The following is a 12824-nucleotide window of genomic DNA, read 5'->3' on the forward strand; positions in this document are numbered from 1 at the left end:
CTAAACTATTGTCATATGTAAACAAGGTTTTCAAAATGTTTCAGAAGCTTCATTTAAAATGAAATTAAATCGCTGATCTTACGCCGCCGGCCCGCTCAGCCTGCTGCCAGCCTGGGGTTCCATTCACCTAGGCCGGCAGCAGGCTGAGCGGGGCCGGCGGCCAGGACCCCAGACCGGCAGTGGGCTGAGCGGGGCCGGCGGCCGGGACCCCAGACCGGCAGTGGGCTGAGCGGCTCAGCCCACTGCCACTCAGTCCGTTGTTGGTCTGGGGTTCCGTCCACTGGCTCCTGCCAGGCAGGGTCCTGGCTGCCGGCCCCACTCAGCCTGCTGCTGGTCTGGAGTTGCAGCCCTGTCCGCATAGAGTAGGTACCTACCTTCTCCCTGGTTCTAGCCATTCTCTTCCTCTCTCTGCACTGAGATGAGGGTGGGAGTGTGCTGAGAACAGGGCTGGGAGTGCAGGAGGTTTGGGTGTGGAGCGCTTACCTGAGCAGCTCCCATTTGATGCGAGGGGTGCAGGAGCTCCCGTTTGGTGCTCAGGGTGGGAGTGGGGATGTGGGGGGTGCAAGAGTCAGGGCATGGGGTGTGGGGGGGCACCGGAGTTAGGGCTGGGGTTGTGGGAGGGGGTGCAGGGGTCAGGGCAGAGGGCTGGGGTGTGTGGAGGGGTGCAGGGGGTCAGGGCTGGGGGTGCGGGCTGGGGTCATGGGGGTGCTCCCAGCCCCCTGCCCCTGAGCGGCTCACGGCAGGGGGCTGGAGGGGCTATGCCCTGATTCCACCCCCTTCCCCAAGGGCCCCGGAGCAGAGAGCTCTCTGCGGCTCCGCTTTTACCTCTCCCCCACTTTTACCTCTCCTCCTCCGTAGCAAGGGCCATGGCCGCAGGGAGGGAGAGAAGGAGGGGCAGGAACCCAGTACGCTGAGGGAAGAGGCAGGGGAAGCTTGTCTGCCCTGCAAGGAGAGAGCGGTGGACGGGGGGGCAGAAAAGAGAGGGCCGGGCCGGGCCGGATTTTTAGTGGCACACTGCTGTCAGCCCGGGTCCAGCAGACAGCAGCGTGCCATTAAAAATTGGCTCGCATGCAGTGTTTGGCGTGCCATAGGTTGCTGACCCCTGCCCTAGAAGCACAGATAAAATGCCTTCAGCATTAGTGCAGAGGAGAATCTTGCTTGATGCAGGGTGTTGGGCTGAGTAACCCAAGAGGCCTCTTCCAACCCTGTAATTTATGATTAAATGGTGCAGCTGGTGACCAGTTTGACTGGTGAGGTACTTGTAATTGTTTGTATGATATAAGGCTGGTGGTGTAAGGTAATGAATTGAGTGCAGTATGAGAGAAGCATCGAACAAGTGACTCATTCACAAAATACTATTGAATCTAATAATAGGTTTCAAAAATACAAGCGAAAAGGCCAGAGTTGGCCACAAGGTGGAACAGAGTAATTTCTCCACAACTCCTGCAATCATAACTTATTTTGGCCCAATCTTGAGAAATGCTGAGCACCTTCAATTCACTGGTAAGACCTCATATGGAATAATGTGTACAATTTTGGTCAGTCATGTTCAAAAAAGACAAAATTAAATTGGAACAGGTGCAGAGAAGAGCTAGTAGGATGATTAGGAGAATAGGATGGCCTGTCCTACGAGAGGAGACTGGAAGAGCTTGGTTTGTTTAGTCTAGCAAAATTAAGGCTGAGAGGGGATATGACTGCTCTCGATAAATACATTGTGGGGAGGGGGGAAATACCATGGGAGGGTGAAGAGCTGTTTAAGCTAAAGGACAATGTTGACACACGAATGAACGGATATAAAGTGGCCATGAAGAAATTCAGGCTGGAAATTAAAATGTTTCTAACCATCAGAGGAGTAATGTTCTGGAACAGCCTCCCAGTAGGAGTTGTGGAGGCAAACAACTTAACTAATTTAAAGAGAGAGCTGGACAAATTTATGAGTGTGACTGTATGACGGAGTTGCTTGTGATGTTAGGGGGGAGGACTCAGTAGCCTGGGGGCTCACTTCCAGTTTGTTTTATGTTCCTAAATGTTCATGATTCAAGGTTACAGCTGGCCACCAGCAGGGGTCAGGAAGAGATTCCCACTTCTCCCATCATGCATGCATGTTTGTTTTTAAATCTCCTTCCTCTAAAGGATCAGGTTGGCAACCGCTGGAGATGGGACATTGGTCAGGGTGGACCAGGGCTCTGAGCTAGCACCAAGCATTCTCTTTGGCTGGTTCTTGCTCACATGCTCAGTGTCTGATAGCCAAATGTGTAATTGGGAAGGAATTTTCCCCTAATTCAGATTAGCAGTTACTTTGTTTTCTTTTCTTTTTTCATCTTCCTTTGCAGCATGAGGGTGCAGGTCACTTGCCAGGCTTATCTGGATATATCTCACTTAATCATTTCCCAGCCATTGTGGGGTCCTCAGGTACTGGTGCACCTCGGTCCTGTGGCAGAGAATAGTCTAGTCTCCTGTGGGCTGTAATACATTGGTCTAATATCTGTTGTTGTGTTTCGTGTGTGGGTGCTGGGGGGTGTTGGTGGTCTGTGATATACAGAAGGTCAAACTAGGTGATCTGGTGGTTCCCTTCTGGCTGTAAATTATGAGATTGACTCCATGACACTTATTTTTATTAAAAAAAGTAAAGCTTCCAAATTGTATATATAGCTAATATTTGCAACCTTTTGTTTCTGTTACTGTGACATTTGTCTCCTCTCCCCCAGTTGTATTGTGCCTCCTTGTCCTTATTTAGATTGTCAACTCTCTGGGAGTTTATATATGAACAGGGCCAGGCAAATGAGGCTCCAATCATGACTGGGTCTTGTGAAGACATTCCTATAACTATTTGGTAGAGAGAAAAACCATAATCTATAAATGACGACAAGGGTTTTTCAAGATGAGCATTCCTGCTGAGTGTTCTCTGTAACACTGCAGCATGTCTGACTCCAAAAATGATTAAAAGTATCTCAGTTTGTTTTATTCAGCAATGAATACCCATCAGAGGGTATATTCACTTTCTTTTTTCTCTTTTATTCTTTCTTTGGTCTGTTTCTCTCTCCTCCTCTCGCCCTTCCCCATTCTTTTAAACTAAAATACGAGAACATTTCAGATAAGCTCAGTAAAATGGAAGATTGCTTACAGGGAGAAAGACAAAAGGATTGATTAGTTTGGAAACCACAATAACAACTGCCAAAGGGCATGTTGCCAGTTAAACTGCATTATCTCTGGGACTAACTGACAATGTGGTAGCAAACAGTAATCTGGAAAATCTTGAGAACTAAGCAGGGTTGGCAGTTGCCCAGGAAAAACTAGTTTAGGACATGGTGCTGGTAAATATCCGCTTAAACCGGGAAACAGAAAAATAATTGCATCGGTGTCCAGTAAATTCTGCAAGCATCGAACGAATCTGTTCAAACTTTGGATACATCCATTCAAAACTGAGGAACAGGCTCAATCTGTCCACTACGTCAAAGCTGGTCTTCTGCTACAGAATGCTGCATGGCCAAATGGACCTGAATTGGCGGTCTGCAACCCTGCACGCCTCTGCTTAGTGCTTCGAGCCTACAATTCTGCATTATTGTCATTTTCACATAATGAGATGTTTTTGACTTTTATTCATATAATATTGAAAACTGAAATATGAGTCATGACAGACATAACTTCACTGAGAAAACATACCAAAATATATGCTGACATTCCGATATTCAGGATTATAATTACATATATTACTATTACACCCACTGCAGTTTTACTTTTTATTTTACAATCCTAAATTAATCTAGGAATCTACTGCCTTATGTAACTACAATTTGAATATGTAACTAAAACTTAGTGTGGTGTTCATTAATGAAACAATTTTAAAAACAGAAAATGCCTTAAAATGGGACTAACTCGTTTTTCCCAAGGCAGTAAAAACCATGATTTTACCTGCTAAAAACCACCATGTCATGCCATCCCTAAAACTAAGCCAGGCCCTAGGCCAAGTGCACATTTTGGGAGTTCCTGCCACCTGTGGAACCCCCAATTTTACTGACCACTGAAGATCAGACCCCTTCGGTTTTTAAATAATATCAGAATAGAAGTCTTAAACTGTAGGGGCTCCCATATCTCGCTACGCCAAGACTCCACAGTTCCTTTACCTAGCTCTGGGTCAATAAAGACCCAATATTTCATGAGTAAAAAGCGGAGAAGACAACATGATTGAATGTATACAATTCTGATCTCTTTCTGACTGCTGAGATCAAATATTTGGCAACCCACTCAACTTAAGGGCGCATATGGGAAAGTAGATTTCTGTTAATGGGATTTACTCAAGTGGCCTAGGCTAGAAAAAAAAGTGAGATCCTTACTTAAGAGCTTCTTCCTAAAGGAAGGCACTGCAGCCTCTGCTCCTTTTTTCCCAGAAGGGTGTGGGGGAAGTTATGTATTTTGGAACAGAAGGACACAAGTTCTGTGTATTTTTGTTTCTTATATTCTTCCTTTCAGCAAAGAAACCCATGAAAGGAGAGCAGGGACAGGAAAAAACCACTAGGTAGACCTGGTGAGATTCCTGCAAAGCATGCCTTCAGGAGGAGATGGGAGGGCTGTTTGAATTGTCTGGCAATGAGACATCCCAACATTATGGATCTGGGGAGCTATGAGGAAAGGTCCCAAATCCATGGCAGTAGAAGCCATCCAGTAGGGACATCTGCTCTCCAAATGACTCTGCTGGCGATTCATTTATTTACTTACATACTACTTGTCAATATGACTCCTGCAGGGGTTACGCTACCATTGGCAGCATCCCTTTGCAGCTGCTCAGTAGCAGCAGAGGTGATTCTGTATGAGTTAACTCCAACACACACCATTATGTTTTATTGACTTAGCCATTGGCTGAGTAGGAGATGGCGTCAAGGAGTCCCCTCCCTCCCCCAGGTAACGTGGGGTGGGAAGGAGGCAGGGAGAGCACGGGGGGGCCCTGGGCTGAGGACAGGGCAGGGAGGAGACGTGGGGAGGTCACGTGTCCTCCCCTTCAGCTGGTACCCACCCCAGTATGGCAGGGCACCAGTCATCTATACTTTTCTGATTTGGTTTTAACACCAAAACTCAATGGAGCCTCAATGTGGGGAGGTGACTGCCCCTCTTCTCCCATTTAGAATGTCTGAGAGGTGTTTTCCTCCCCGTCTCCCCCACAGAGAAGAGCACACTCCTGACTTGAATGCCTCATATGCATTTTTGCATTTATGCATTATGCATTTATGACATTTTTGCAACGTAACAATTTTTTGCAGCAAAACTGGAGATCCTTGGGGTTTATTTTTGTACAAATCTAAAGAAACAACATAAGTAATATAAGTTAAACAAAAGCCGTGTCCGTTAAAGTATGCAATCTTTGCACAGTGAATACAGATACCCATCCAGCAAGTCAGAACTTACTTAGTATGTGGAAATGGAAAAATATTTTTTATTATACACAAAGATTTATTGGATTTTATTTTCACAAAACTGTCTTAAGGAAAACAAAGTATTGTCAAGTATTCGTCACTTCTGTAGTACTTATTTCCAAACTCTATAGTCCAGCATAATTTATATCTTAAATAGTAATAATAACTAGAAGCAGTGTAGAGCAAGAAAACTAAACACTTCACATGATGATGAGGGAGGCAACCTAGTGACAGAGGATGTGGAAAAAGCTAATGTACTCAATGCTTTTTTTGCCTCTGTTTTCACTAATAAGGTCAGCTCCCAGACTGCTGCGCTGGGCATCACAAAATGGGGAAGAGATGGCCAGCCCTCTGTGGAGATAGAGGTGGTTAGGGACTATTTAGAAAAGCTGGATGTGCACAAGTCCATGGGGCCGGACGAGTTGCATCCGAGAGTGCTGAAGGAATTGGCGGCTGTGATTGCAGAGCCATTGGCCATTATCTTTGAAAACTCGTGGCGAACCGGGGAAGTCCCGGATGACTGGAAAAAGGCTAATGTAGTGCCAATCTTTAAAAAAGGGAAGAAGGAGGATCCTGGGAACTACAGGCCAGTCAGCCTCACCTCAGTCCCTGGAAAAATCATGGAGCAGGTCCTCAAAGAATCAATCCTGAAGCACTTGCATGAGAGGAAAGTGATCAGGAACAGCCAGCATGGATTCACCAAGGGAAGGTCATGCCTGACTAATCTAATCGCCTTTTATGATGAGATTACTGGTTCTGTGGATGAAGGGAAAGCAGTGGATGTATTGTTTCTTGACTTTAGCAAAGCTTTTGACATGGTCTCCCACAGTATTCTTGTCAGCAAGTTAAGGAAGTATGGGCTGGATGAATGCACTATAAGGTGGGTAGAAAGCTGGCTAGATTGTCGGGCTCAACGGGTAGTGATCAATGGCTCCATGTCGAGTTGGCAGCCAGTATCAAGTGGAGTGCCCCAAGGGTCGGTCCTGGGGCCGGTTTTGTTCAATATCTTCATAAATGATCTGGAGGATGGTGTGGATTGCACTCTCAGCAAATTTGCAGATGATACTAAACTGGGAGGAGTGGTAGATACGCTGGAGGGGAGGGATAGGATACAGAAGGACCTAGACAAATTGGAGGATTGGGCCAAAAGAAATCTGATGAGGTTCAATAAGGATAAGTGCAGGGTCCTGCACTTAGGACGGAAGAACCCAATGCACTGCTACAGACTAGGGACCGAATGGCTAGGCAGCAGTTCTGCGGAAAAGGACCTAGGGGTGACAGTGGACGAGAAGCTGGATATGAGTCAGCAGTGTGCCCTTGTTGCCAAGAAGGCCAATGGCATTTTGGGATGTATAAGTAGGGGCATAGCGAGCAGATCGAGGGACGTGATCGTTCCCCTCTATTCGACATTGGTGAGGCCTCATCTGGAGTACTGTGTCCAGTTTTGGGCCCCACACTTCAAGAAGGATGTGGATAAATTGGAGAGAGTCCAGCGAAGGGCAACAAAAATGATTAGGGGACTGGAACACATGAGTTATGAGGAGAGGCTGAGGGAGCTGGGATTGTTTAGCCTGCAGAAGAGAAGAATGAGGGGGGATTTGATAGCTGCTTTCAACTACCTGAAAGGAGGTTCCAAAGAGGATGGCTCTAGACTGTTCTCAATGGTAGCAGATGACAGAACGAGGAGTAATGGTCTCAAGTTGCAGTGGGGGAGGTTTAGATTAGATATTAGGATCCCAGCTGTATGGAGCATATGTTAACTTCACAATATCCTTCTGGCCCATTTAAATCAACATTGCTGCATTAAAGCAGCTCAACCCTTTGCAATCGAAGTTGACAAAAATGACTTCTATCCTGGATAGTATGGGCCAAATTCAACCCTAGTGTGAGAAGCAGCAGGTCCAATGATTCTAGTGAAAGTATAACAGAATTAAATTTAACCCTGTGACTTGGCATGGAGGAAACTACAGTTCTTCCTTAATACAATCTCCATTTTGTTAGATTCACCTGTGCTTAGAATTTGAGACAGGGAACACTGATGAAACTTGGCATTATTAAGCCATTCCCAGTAGCTGTTCTGCTGCCAGTTGCAAAAACTGACAGGAGGTGCAGAAGGCAGTTTTCCTGAAATTGAGCCACTTCCTATCGCTAAAGTGAGGTATAGCTGACCTGGTGACTTATTAGGAGTGCATTACGCTGGCTCCATAGGAAACTCCTGTTGTGAAATAGACTCATTCTCCAGCCTCAGCCTGCAAGGGCGCAGTACTGAATAAAGGTTTCCAGGAAATGCACCAATACAAACAGTATTTGTTTTCCACATAATGGGTATAGAAATTGGTAGGTAACCAGTTTGATTTGGTTTAAGGTCTGGAAGGAAAATTCAGCTGCTGGCTGAACAAGTAGAATACCAATGATGACATGACTCTAAAATGTACCATGTCTGTTGTATATAAAATTATTGTCCTGTTAGTTGTCAGAGAAAGTCTGAGCGTTTTTTTAGGATTTTTGTTTTTGGACACTGAGTGATCTTTAATTTTGCCAGGTATCTAGACTATAGATATCGTTAGCTGCCATTATGAGGTCAGTTGTGAATTTATTTATTTCATGTTATAATTCCAGCTGTGACTGAATACTATTTTAATTTATTTAATTTGAATATTTTGGGAACAGGGTAATATTTTAATACACATGCAAAAATAGCCGTTATTTTGTAAACTGTTTTGGGCGAGGGACTTTTGTTTTACTGGTTTCAGAGTGGTTGCCATGTTTAGTCTGTATTGGCAAAAAGAATGAGGAGTACTTGTGGCACCTTAGAGACTAACACATTTATTCGAGCATAAGCTTTTGTGGGCTAAAACCGACATGCATCTGATGAAGTGGGTTTTAGCCCATGGAAGTTTATGCTCAAATAAATTTGTTAGTCTCTAGGGTGCCACAAGTACTCCTCATTCTTTTTGTTGTTTTACTGTGAGCTTGATCCAAAACCCATTGAAGTCAGTGGGAGGACTCTTACTGATGTGAGTGAGCTTTGGATCAGGCTCTATATGCCTTTGTCCACCTGGATGGAATCCAGCCTGTTCTTCTTGTAATATTTCATCCACTGCCACCTTTATTCAGCATGACAGTAGGTAGCTAACAGTGAACTGATAAAAAGAAAAGGAGTACTTGTGGCACCTTAGAGACTAACCAATTTATTTAAGCATAAGCTTTCGTGAGCTACAGCTAATGCATCCGATGAAGTGAGCTGTAGCTCACGAAAGCTTATGCTCAAATAAATTGGTTGGACTCTAAGGTGCCACAAGTACTCCTTTTCTTTTTGCGAATACAGACTAACACGACTGCTACTCTGAAACCAGTGAACTGATATTTACTCTGATAGATCATCAAAAAAGTTACAGCTTAGCAAAATCCCATCTGTCACAGATCCTACAGATTGCCCCTTCCTGGACACCCAGGGGAGGTGAATCCAAGCCTCTGCCACTCCAAATCCCCAGGGTATTTCAGCCACTGCCCCAGTGTCAGGGTCTCTAAGCACAATCTCAGAGTGCAGTCCTTCTATCTGGCATCATTCTTGAGTGTTGGAACTGGCTGTCCAGCCACCTAGCCTCTCTGGGGATAGCACTGACTCTGCAGACACACTACCCTCCCAGAACTCCACCCCAAAAGTGTGAAACAATCTAGTTTACTATTTAACTCTCTCAGGTTGCAGCCGATGAAGTGAGCTGTAGCTCACAAAAGCTTATGCTCAAATAAATTGGTTAGTCTCTAAGGTGCCACAAGTACTCCTTTTCTTTTTGAGAATACAGAATAACACGGCTGTCACTCTGAAACCTGTATTCCTGCAGGCAGGCAAGCAGGGTCCTCCACTCCCTTGCCTACCCAGCCCCCTGAAAGCAGCCTCCCTCATCTTAATCAGCTGAAAAATGGCCCTTGCGCCCAGTGCTATGCTTTTATACACTGCTGCTGGGGTTACCTGCTTCTTTTGTTGTGCCTTTTGGTAGTTTTCCACTGTTCTCAACCCTCCTCTCCTTTCAGGCAAGAGGAGGATGTGTCTTTTCCCAGCTAGAGCAAACCCATTGTCCAAAGGTGTTTAACTTTGAATAGCCCATCATTGAGTGCTGATCACTCACCATCGTCTCTGGACCTGGCAGAGAGATGACACAATTCTGGGGGATCCACATACATATAGGCTTTCTATTCGGGTTGTCTATTAATTGCAGTTAACTCGTGATTAACTCAAAAAAATTAATCGTGATTAATCACAGTTTTAATTGCACTGTTGAACAATAGAATACCAATTAAAATGTATTAAATATTTTGGATGTTTTTCTACATTTTCATATATATTGTATTCTGTGTTGTAACTGAAATCAAAGTGTATATTATTTTTATTACAAATATTTGCACTGTAAAAATGATAAACAAAAGAAATAGTATTTTTCAGTTCACCTCATACAAGTATTGTACTGCAATCTCTTTGTCATAAAATTGCAATTTACAAATGTAGGGTTTTTTTGTTACATAACTGCACTCAAAAACAAAACAATGTAAAAACTTCAGAGCCCTACAAATCCACTCAGTCCTACTTCTTGTTCAGCCAATCGCTAAGACAAACAAGTTTGTTTACATTTACAGGATATAATACTGCCCTCTTCTTATTTACAGTGTCACCAGAAAGGGAGAACAGGCATTTGCATGGCACTTTTGTAGCCGGCATTGTAAGGTATTTAACATTCAGGCCCCTTCATGCTTTGGCCACCATTCCAGAAGACATGCTTCCAGGCTGATGACACTTGTTAAAAAAAAAATGCGTTAATTAAATTTGTGACTGAACGATTTGGAGGAGAATTGTATGTCCCCTGCTCTGTTTTACCTGCACTCTGCCATATATTTCATGTTATGGCAGTCTTAGATGATGTCCTAGCACATTTTGTTCATTTAAAGAACAAACTTTCACTGCAGATTTGACAACGCAAAGAAGGTACCAATGTGAGATTTCTAAAGATCGCTACAGCACTTGACCCAAGCTTTAAGAATCTGAAGTGCGTTCCAATGTGCAGCATGCTTTCAGAAGTCTTAAAAGAGTAACACTCTGATGCGGAAACTACAGAACCCGAAACACCAAAAAAGAAAAATCAACCTTCTGCTGGTGGCGTCTGACTCAAGGTAACGAAACTGAACATGCGTTGGTCCGCACTGCTTTGGATTGTTATCGAGCAGAACCCGTCATCAGTATGGACGCATGTCCCCTGGAATGGTGGTTGAAGCGAAGGGACATATGAATCCTTAGCACATCTGGCACATAAATATCTTGCGACACTGGCTACAACAATGCCCTGAGAACGCCGGTTCTCACTTTCAGGTGACATTGTAAAAACAAGAAGCAGGCAGCATTATTTCCTGCAAATGTAAACAAACTTATTTGTCTGAGCAATTGGCTGAACAAGAGGTAGGACTGAGTGGACTTGTAGGCTCCAAAATTTTACATGGTTTTATTTTTGAATGCAGTTTTATTGTACATAATTCTACATTTGTAAGTTCAACTTTCATGATAAAGAGATTGCACTACAGTACTTGTATTAGGTGAATTGAAAAATACTATTTTTGGTTTTTTTACAGTTCAAATACTTGTAATAAAAATAAATATAAAGTGAGTACTGTATACTTTGTATTGTGTTGTAATTGAAATCAATATATTTGAAAATGTAGAAAATATCCAAAAATATTTAAATAAATGGTATTCTGTTATTGCTAAATGGTGAGATTAATTTTTTTAATCACTTGACAGCCGTACTTTCCATATTACAATGTCATAAAATCATCTATAATTAAGAAGTGGTACAGACAGAACCCCAGTTCATCACACCATTTTAATCAACGTTCTAGATTTTAAGAAAGTGTTCATTAGTGTCCAGAGAGAGACCCTGTGGAATATTGCTAGAAGCTATGGGACACCACACAAGCTGATCAACATAAGAAGGAGTATATATGACAGAAGTACATGCACAGTAAGATCAGATACAGACCTGGCTGAGTGGTTTGATATTGTGACTGCAGTTAGACAAGCGTGTTTGTTATCAACAGTCCTCTTGGCATTAACAATAGACTAGGTGATCAAGTGGTCAACAAAGGGCATTGTGGACAGTGTCAAATGGGTTAGCGAAGATGAGTTATACAACCTTGACTTTGCCAACAGTATTGCTTTACTAAGTATGACATGGAACAACATAGGGCCCTTACATCAGAGGTAGAATAGGAAGCAGCAAAAATAGGATTGAAAGGAAAAGCTGAGAAAAAACAAGATTATGAAGATAGGAAACTGGACCACAGATGGAAAGGTGTACATGGCTGGAAGAGCAGAATTCTTCTATCCGTTCGATTTCTATCTGGGGAGTGTGATGACATTTGAAGGTGTCTGCAATACAGATATTCATTTGAGATTAGGAAAAGCAAACACCACTTTGGAAGGATGGACAACATCTGGTCAAACAAAGGTCTCTACACCAAACTAGCAATCCGACTACACCATAAGGTTCTACTGAGCAAGCTACTGTACAGAGCAGAGACTAGTCAAAATTTCCTATAAGTATTTTTGTGCTTTCTTGAATGCCACCCCATATGCATAGGAAAAGCTTTCCATAAAAATCCAGAAAGCCATTACATTTTTCTCCTTCAGATTTTTTTGAAAAACTCAGCTGTGCTGGGATGGCTACAAAACATTTGATAATGGCTAGGCAGTTGCTGTGCTAAGACCACTACTTATTATATTAATTGTCTCACTGTTATCTTGTTCTCTATCCATCTGTCTGTTGTGTGTTTCGTTTGTCTCTCCTCGTATATTTAAACTGCAAGATTTTGGGGCAGGGACCTTTCCGTTGTTTGTTTACGGTGCCTAGCACAAAGGGGCCATAAACCCTGACTGATGCTTCTACATACTACCCCAATACAATATAATAATGAAATGATCAGCAGTGAAATAAATACCAATACTTACAATTACAGTGTAGTCTTTAGATTGACTAGTAATTAATTTATCACACAGCCAGGTTTTTTTTGCAATGGATGACAAATTGTTTTTACACAGCCCACAGATGTAAAATATATATCAGTGCTGAACCACAGGTAGCAACAGGGATGCTGGGACTGCTAGAACATAAATTTAAGCATATGCAGGATTGGGACCTATGTTTAGCTTTTGCAAAATATGTATAGTTCTCTTTTCCATTCCTTTAAGGTCATTATTACAGATCAAGAACAGAAATTCAAAGGAATTATCTTATTCAAAATGTTTGATTGCCATTTTCTTTGGCTAATTTGGGGACCAGTGCAACTTCCATTGATTTCAGTGGGAGACTTTTCTTTGACTCTAGTGTGAATTGAATTGGGCCAACAGAGTGCATCACAAGAATGTTATGG

General features: G+C 43.1%; 2 protein-coding genes across 9 annotated transcripts in view; one reads left to right on the forward strand and one right to left on the reverse strand.

The window, feature by feature from the left end:
- CHLSN (cholesin) overlaps nt 1-12824 on the forward strand; it is a 241932-nt gene that overhangs the window by 86585 nt on the left and 142523 nt on the right. The gene's annotated exons all lie outside the window — the stretch shown is intronic.
- Nucleotides 1-12824, reverse strand: part of GPR146 (G protein-coupled receptor 146) — a 66444-nt gene that overhangs the window by 8148 nt on the left and 45472 nt on the right. The window lies entirely within an intron of this gene.

Source organism: Lepidochelys kempii, chromosome 10 (assembly GCF_965140285.1).
Source record: "Lepidochelys kempii isolate rLepKem1 chromosome 10, rLepKem1.hap1, whole genome shotgun sequence".
Classification (NCBI taxonomy): Eukaryota; Metazoa; Chordata; order Testudines; family Cheloniidae; genus Lepidochelys; species Lepidochelys kempii.